This window comes from Canis lupus, chromosome 30 (assembly GCF_011100685.1).
Source record: "Canis lupus familiaris isolate Mischka breed German Shepherd chromosome 30, alternate assembly UU_Cfam_GSD_1.0, whole genome shotgun sequence".
NCBI classification, from domain to species: domain Eukaryota; kingdom Metazoa; phylum Chordata; class Mammalia; order Carnivora; family Canidae; genus Canis; species Canis lupus.
In genome coordinates this window covers 4968479-4977146 of record NC_049251.1, presented here as the reverse complement: position 1 = coordinate 4977146, position 8668 = coordinate 4968479, and the positions used below count along the sequence as shown (strand labels likewise).

Sequence of the window (8668 nt, the reverse complement as noted above, 5' to 3'; positions counted from 1 at the left end):
TAAACCGAAGAGAACACAGATCTTTTTGCTCAGTACTAAAAGAACTTTATTTTTCTGCTCCTCTGCCTCCCTTCTTTTTTTCCCATCACATTGAAGAACCAACTCAGAAGGATACCTTTCTATCTTACCTTCTTTCCCCCACTCCTCTTACATTACCTTCATTGGAAATAAAGTACATTTTGATTGATTAGAGTGAAGAAAATTAGTTCATAGAAATCATTGGAGATTTTTTTTTAAAGACCACTTATTTTAATAAATGTCTATTTCAACTTTTTTACAGTAGAATAAATGTCTTGATGACTGTAGATATGTAAGGCTGTTTGTTAGCATCCAGAACCACAACAATGATGGTCTTCCTGACGGGTGTGTAGTCTTCAGTAATTATAAGGGATTACTTGTCTGAAACCGCTGTTAAACCAGCAGGACTGCATTTATGCATCCATCATTTTCAGGATTGTTGGTAACCTGGGCATATTTTCCCCAAATAACTTTGTCGCCTTGTGTCACAAGGCCCAACTCACTCACGTTCACTTCAATGACAGTACCTTTGGTAATAACACCCAAAGTTGTATATAGTGGGGATGAGGGATTCTTTTTTACACCGAGTATTGACAGGCAAAAGGTGGCTTTCAATTCAGGATGTGTTACATGGGCCTTTTTGAAACATAAGCCCATTGGCCTAATGAATCTCTCGTATTTAGGTGGTTTTCTAGTAAAGCCGCCTCCAACAAAGCAGACTTTAGTGACCATCCTCTTCCATGCTTTCTTTTTTCTCTTTCCTGTTCGAATGACTTTAATACTTCTGTTTCTCCCTGAGCACGAACTTTGGGTAAAGGAGCTTCCCACTTTCCCGCTTTCTCTTTTCGCTTTTGTTTAATCATATTGGAAAGTACTTTAGCTCGGGACTGCCCCTCCCTGTCCAGTAGATATGCAGGTACTGCTCCCTGCGGAGTCTTTTCATCATGCTTTTGTTTGGTGTTTCTCTTTTCATGCATCTTGATAGTCTTTTTCATTTGTATTTTCTCAGCATGGCGCTGTTTATGGTAGAGCTTAGCTTTCAGACCAATCATCTTTTTTGCTTTTTTTGAACGTTCATGAGCCTCTCGACCTTCTTTCTTTCTCTTTTTCTCATGGTAATCCAAACGATAGCCATAGCCTTCCAGTGTAACTCAATATATTCATTTTGTGGCCTGGTGACTGCTGCCTGGCGCCTAGAGGCTCTCTAGCTTCGGGCTCCTGGCCCGCGAGCTCCGAAATCATTGGAGATTTTGTAACCAAACTAGTTTGTTTTGAGAGCCTTATTATTTTGTTATTCTTTTTATTCTTTTTTAATAGATTATATCTCACAATTTGCAATACAAAGCATTGTCTTCTCAAAGTGGTATTAAAATATATATAGTACACGCTATAAAGCTGAGATAGATTTCTACTGATAAATAGGAAAGGAAAATGGGATATTGAAAGGATGTCTGCACTCCTATGTGTATTGCATCATTATTTACAGTAGTCAAGATATGGAAATATTGTACATGTCCATCAACAGATGAATAGATAAAGAAATTGTGGTATGCATACAATGGCATATTATTCAGCCATGAGAAAGAAGGAAATCTTGCCATTTGTGACGACCTGGATAGAACCTGATAACTTTATGCTAATAAGTTCTGTAAAAACAGAGAATAGAATGGTGATTAACAGGGGCTAAAGGGTGGGAGAAGAACTGGGGTGATGTTATTTTAAGGGTATAAACTTGCAACAAGTGGATAAGTAAGTCCCAGAGATTTAATCCAAAGCATAGTGATTATATTAACAATACTGCAGTCTAAACTTCAAAGTCGCTAAGAGAGTAGATCTTAATTGGTCTCACCAAAAAAAAAAAAAAAAAAAAAGAAACAATAATTGTGTGACGTAATAGAGATGTTAGCTAAGGCTGTGGGAGGTAATCATATTGCAGTATATAAATGTATCAAATTAACATGTACATCTTAATGTTACATGTTCACTATATAGTTAAGAAAAGAAAGATTTTTTAAAAGGTCATTTTAAGATGTATTCTCTTGAGCGTAAGTTTGCCATTTCAGAAAAACTTTTCAATCAACTTTTCTGCCTTTGGCTCAGGGCGTGATCCCAGGATCTGGGATCAAGTCCCACATTCGGCTCTCTGCAAGGAGCCTGCTTCTCCTTCTGCTTGTGTCTCTGCCTGTCTCTCTGTGTCTCTCATGAATAAATAAATAAATAAATATATTTTTTAAAAAATGGTAAAATGCTAAAGTGCCCATTCCTTTCACCTAATAATTCACCACATCCTTCAAACATAATCCAAAATGTGGGAAATGTTATGCACAAAAATGTTCATCACAGTAGAATTTTAATTCGTGAATAATGAAAAAGCACGTATGTCTGTCACAGTAGGGAAACAGGTAAATTATAGTATATGCTGTATATATAATATATACAATTTTCTATCCTTTTTTCCAGTTAATATTATAACACAAGCATTTTTCCAACATAATTCAAAGATCATAAAATGCATTTAGTGGCTGCATTGTATTTTCCTAATTATCTACACCATGAACATATATAATTTTTATAGCTGGAAATAAAACCTTTAAAAAAAGATAAAATATCCTGCAAGTGGCTTTGTATTCAAATAAAAAGCTGGTCTTGCTCTAAGATACAAGAATGATGAACACTCAACTTTTTTGTTGTTATGCAGGAATTTTGGTTCTAACTATAGGGACCAAAGTAAAATATTTTTAGAAATATTACGAGGAAAAAAAAAAAAAAAAAAGAAATATTACGAGGAATAAATCACTTCATTTTATTCTCCACTAAGAAATCAAAATGTTACAGAGCCAGTTCTCTGAGTAATGTTTTTAGGTTGAGTGAATCTGCATGATAATTTTCTACATAGTCTTTCTCTGTATCATATTGGAGAAGCATGTCAAAAATGTGGTGATGCAACCCGATTGATTACCAGCAGAGAATGCCGCCCTTGGGATGCTTTTCATCTTCTTTCATTTTCATCCAGCCTATGCCTACATCTAACTAAAATTTCATATGAAAATCTTATACTAGAATGTGAAGAAAGCTCAAGGAATAAAGTCTGACTTACACGTTTGCACTGGAGGAAATCCGTGAACTCCATCCTATGGTCCTTGCTCTAGCAGAGCACATAGGAACTTCACGAGGAATTCTGCCAAGAGCAAGATGGTGAGGTAGGCCTCGGTGGTGTCAAATCGGATTAGTTCTGTCTGCCTTGGCCTGGCTGAGTGTTACAGAGGATGGCACTCTTTTATTGTGTTTAACCACTTGTGCTTCAATATATTTTTATCTTCACAGACAGCTAAGTAGGCAAAATTTGGAGCAGCTGTCTTTTATGGAGGTGGTAAATTTATAGCATATATGTAATATGTGTTTTGTAAAAAAAACAAAACAAAACATATTGATCAAACCAGCTTCCTTTATTATACTTAATATGCAGAGAAAAATGCAACATTTCTTAGCAGAGAAAATGCAACATTTCTTAGCATTCTCATATGTTGTCTCACTCAAACAAAATGGAAGGAAAGCATTTAATAATACTCTGAGTTTTAGAGTGGTCCTTAAAAGACCTTCAGTAACTTATGACAGTATTCTCATAGAAGAGTTTATGCTCAGTGTGCCCTTCCAGAACATTAGCCAGTCAAATCAGTGAAGAGAAGTGAATGGTTAAACAGCTTGTTTTATTAAATGATCTAGCTCATTCTATCAAAAATTTTTACTCTGGGGGTCCCATGATTCTGCAGGTCATGTTCCTCAAAAGCAGACCTGAAACAGAGGCAGGTGCTATGACGAATTGTTCTCCAGCACCATACTTGCAAGAGAGTGAAGTAAGAAGAGGGAGATGTGTGTGCTTAGACTGCAACAGAGGCCCACTAGAATGCTGAATCTGGAAAAGCCCTTCAAAGATGCCTGAGTCAGAAGAGCCAGACCTCCATATCCCTGCATTGACCAATCATTCATTGGGTGGGAACTGCCTCCAGGTAGAGAGTAGAGCCTGCAACAAGGTGGTTGCCTTCGGCATAAAACAACCCTGGATTGAAATCAGCTGTGAATCATCTAGTTTCCAGCACCATACCTGGAAACTAGAGAAAGTGTGTCTTTTGTCCTAAAGGAGGAATCTGGGCAGCACACTCCAGCATCCACTACAGTCGACTTCTTTGACCATTCAGATTCACTTGCTTCGGATAGTAAGTTGCCACGTCTGGGAGTAGAATCCTCCAGGATTCTAGTTCATCTTTTCTCCTAAAGGAACTATTAAGAGGAACTTTTGTGAGATGAGCTACACTCTACTCTATAGCTAGTCTCACAGCCACGATTAATACTTACCATCTCCCTCCCTCCTTGATGACCCACTTTTTACTTGTCCTATGCAGAGTTATCATCCCTATTGGTCACTAGTTTACCAGTGGGAATGGGAGAGAAAGTGACCCAGATCAGATCCCCATTGTGGGGGGTAGGAGGGTTGGAAAGCAAGAAAACCTGCAGGTGGAACTTACCGCAGGCAGCCCAGGTGGCTCAGCGGTTTAGTGTCATCTTCAGCCCAGGGCGTGATCCTGGAGACCCAGGATCAAGTCCCACGAGCCTGTTTCTCCCTCCGCCTGTGTCTCTGTGCCCCTCTCTCTCTCTCTATCTGTCTCATGAATGGATAAATAAAATCTTTAAAAAAAAAAGTGAAGGTGGAACTTATTGCAATTCTTACTGTAAATTAATTCCTTCCCATGATTGTCATCTGTGAATATGTTTATTAGCATATGAATGCCTATATAATTTTTTCCAATTTTATTGAGATGTAATTGACATCACTTATGAGTTTCAGGTATATATAGCATAAAATTTTGACTTAAATATATTATGAAATGATGACCACAACAAGTTCAGTTAACATCCGTCATCTTCTATAGCTATAATAAAAAAAGATGGGGGAAAAAAGGAAAAATAATTTCTCCATGTGATGAGAACTCTTAAGATTTACTCTCTTGACACCTTTCCTGGATATCATATAGCAGATCTCACCATAGTTGTCATGTTATATATTACATCCCTAGAACTTATTTATCTTATAACTTAAAGTTTCTACCTTTTGACCACTTTCAATTGTCTCCCAGTTTGCCCTCCACATCCCACTCCCACCTCTGGTAACCACAAGTCTGATCTCTTTTTCTATGTGTCTGGGGTTTTCTTTTCAAAAGAAAAGAAATCTAAAAAAATTTAGATTCCACATATAAATGAGATCCTACAGTATTTGCCTTTCTCTGTCTGATGTATCTCAGTTAGTATACTCCTCAGGGGGTGCCCTTCATATTGTTGCAAATGGCAGGATTTCCTAATTTTTATGACTAAATAATATTCCATTCTGTATATATACCACAACTTATTTAGCCATTGTCGGTCCATGGACACTTAGGGTGGCATCCATGTCTTGGCTACTGTAAATAGTGCTGCTGTGAACATGGGAGTACAGATGTCTATTTGAGTTTTTGTTTTCTTTTCCTTTGATAGAGCCCCATCTTTGAGTCCCCAATCACTATACTCTTCTCAGACTACTTTTTTTTAAGATTTTATTTATTTATTCATAGAGACAGAGAGAGAGAGGCAGAGACACAGGCAGAGGGAGAAGCAGGCATCATACAGAGAGCCTGATGTGGGACTCGATCCAGGGTCTCCAGGATCACGCCCTGGGCTGCAGGCGGTGCTAAACCGCTGTGCCACCAGGGCTGCCCTCTTCTCAGACTGTTGATGCACTTGTCCATTTACTGTCAACATTGGGCAGGAGAGTACCAAAAAGAGTGCTGAATGTATGTTTCCTGTAATGGAATTTCAGAAATTTCCTGTGCCAGGGTATGTGAGGTAACCAGGAGGCAATCATACCTTCAAGTTTAATGGGTCTCTTACCATTTACCCTGGTAGGAGTGTCCCCCCTTGGGGAACCAGGACCTCAAGACCTACAGAGTTCTGGGGACAAGAAACACAAATCTGCAAGTAGGTCACTGCACTGATGGTTTAAAACAAAACAAAAAACAACCCACTCCTACTTTTATTCTTGGTTTCTAGGCCTGTGTACTCTACCTTTTTGGTATGTAGCCTTGCATCATAAAATGGCCATTAATTAGGGTGATTGGTTTCTACTGCCTCATGGAGGATGGTGACTCATCTTCTCAGGGTATCATCTCCAACCTGATGCCTTAGGCATATATTCCAGAAGCTGTTTCATTGCCTTATGGGCCAGCATCTTCTGGATAGTATGAGATAGGGCCAGTGAATCCCCCGGTCATGTGTCCACCGCACATAATTCTGACCTGAGACAGTATGATGTGGCATCCTGTGTCAGAACATTAAATACTCTTAGAGCTACAGATAGTGGCACTGATTGTAAATGGATCTTTCCCTCATTAAGCCACTGATGAGACCAGAGCCCTGGTTATTTGCAGTGCAGCCTGGTAAGGCATTGAAGGAGAAAACCCAGTTAATTTATGCCTAGACTTTTGACCTACAGAAACTGTGTGTTCTTTTAAGCCACTAAATTTGCTGTTAATTTGCAATGCAACTTGAAAAACTGATGGGGGGGTGGTGGGGCAGCCTGGGTGGCTCAGTGGTTTAGCGCCACCTTCAGTCCAGGGCCTGATCCTGGAGACCCAGGATCGAATCCCACATCGGGCTCCCTGCATGGAGCCTGCTTCTCCCTGCCTATGTCTCTGCCTATCTCTCTGTGTGTCTCTCATGAATAAATAAATAAAATCTTTAAAAAGAAAAAAAAACTGATACAGGCCCTGTGGACAAAAAAAAAAAAAATCCAAATCTGCAACATTGCTTATTCTAGTCAAGATGAATTGTTGCCTTTCTAGGGTAAAAGGGATCCATTGTTATCCATTGCTAACAAGTGGATGATTGATCTTAAGGAATGGTTCTATTTTGAGGGCTTAGTATTAAGTGGTCTCTTGTCATGAACACACTATGAAGGCACACACGAGAGTTGTGTCTTCCTACAATGTCAGCTTTATTCATTCATAAAGCAAAGCTAAATCACAATTAAAAAGCAGGTTCAGGGTTCCAAACTCGATGACATTTCACCATGTGATTAGACCTGGCTTCTTACACAGCACACAGAGCAGGACAGAAGACAAACCACACGACAAACCAGATAGCAGAAGAGTGCAGTAAGCTAAGGAATCAAACGCAAAGTCATTCTGTGGGCACACAGTTGAGATAAGGCCTCGTCTGCTCTGGGTCAGCTCTCAGCACTTACTGCTTCTTCTGTTCCAGCAGTGAAGGATCTCGGTTCTGTTCAGAGATCAATCGGGCAGAGCCTTTGGCGGCAGTTGCCTTTTTTAAGTGGTCAAACCTGTCTGACAGAAGAGTCTTGACAGCTTGCTGCCAAAATTCTTCACTTTTTAAAGAGATTTAATCAGTTTTGGGTCCCTGCAGACCTCCTCTGGTTCTGCTCATTATCAGCTCTGGGGTGTCAGCTGACATCAGTCCTGGCGATATCTCCTAGTTGCAGCACCTTAACTGCTTGCATCGCTGCTTAACACAGGCTTCTGCTTGACATGAGAGACTCCGTTTGGCTCTCTCCATCCCTGTTGTCTGCAGATTTGACATTTGGCGGTGATAGTTGCCGTATCAGCCTCAGTGAGCGGGATCTGTGCTGCTGGGCCCAGGCACAGTTCCCATTCTCACCACATAAACATTGTGCCAGCACTTGGGTCACTAATAACAGAGGTTGGCTGATGTCCACTGGCTTGTTCCATTTATTTGGTCATTTAGTACATCTTCCATGGTAGATGCTCTCTGGTAAGAATCACTATGTAATATAAAGGTCTTCACACTGTGTGCCCATACCAATATATCCATGAAATGCCTGCTCTCCAACACTTTTGAGCCCATCCTTCCAGTCTCTCCCCTTCTAGGACCTTGGCCAAACATTCAAGCATTTTGCCACTGTCCGTGAATCCATATATATTCCAAACTAGGGCTTGTTCTCTTTCCACACAAAGTGAATGACCAGGTACACAATTGAAAGCTCTGTCTCCTGGGAGCGTTTCCTCTTACCACAGGCTCTAAGGGCAAGCCCCCTGCAGCTCTAGTACCGCAGCAGTCTATTTTTAGCATGCACTCACATATTGAGCTATAAACCAACCAAAAGAGTCCTCTTCCTTCTTGATCAGCTAATCAAAAGTGTTGTTTCCTCGTAGGCTTCCACGTGAGCTAAAAAAGAGGCACTGATATAACAGTGGTGGGTGGGTTCATGGGAATATGGTCCATCTGCTCAAGACATTTGATCATCCTCTGGTTCTGCCAGTTCTTGACCAAAAATGTAGTACTTCCATCTCACAGTAGATTATCTGGAGCTCAGATCATGATGGGCAGATACTTCTGGCCCCTTGATCACGTGGTGTCCTATGGTCGGTATCAGGCCCAGTAGAACTCAAGAAGCAATTTTTCAAATGATGTGAAATTTTCTACTGTGGAGCATATAGTCCTTCTTCAGAACTCATGAGTTTAATGGTATGATTTTCCTATTGTGATTCACCATAAACTCTGCATGACATTTTTTCCCACCACTGTTAGATAATTCTAATATCTGGTCATATGGCCCAAAGAAAAGGGCTGGTTGCACTGCAGTCCA

At 40.1% G+C, this 8668-nt stretch overlaps 1 pseudogene; it reads right to left on the bottom strand.

Annotated features, from left to right (window-relative positions):
* Positions 1-374: 374 nt before the first annotated feature.
* LOC100687419 lies at positions 375-7561 on the bottom strand (annotated as a pseudogene).
* Positions 7562-8668: the final 1107 nt, after the last annotated feature.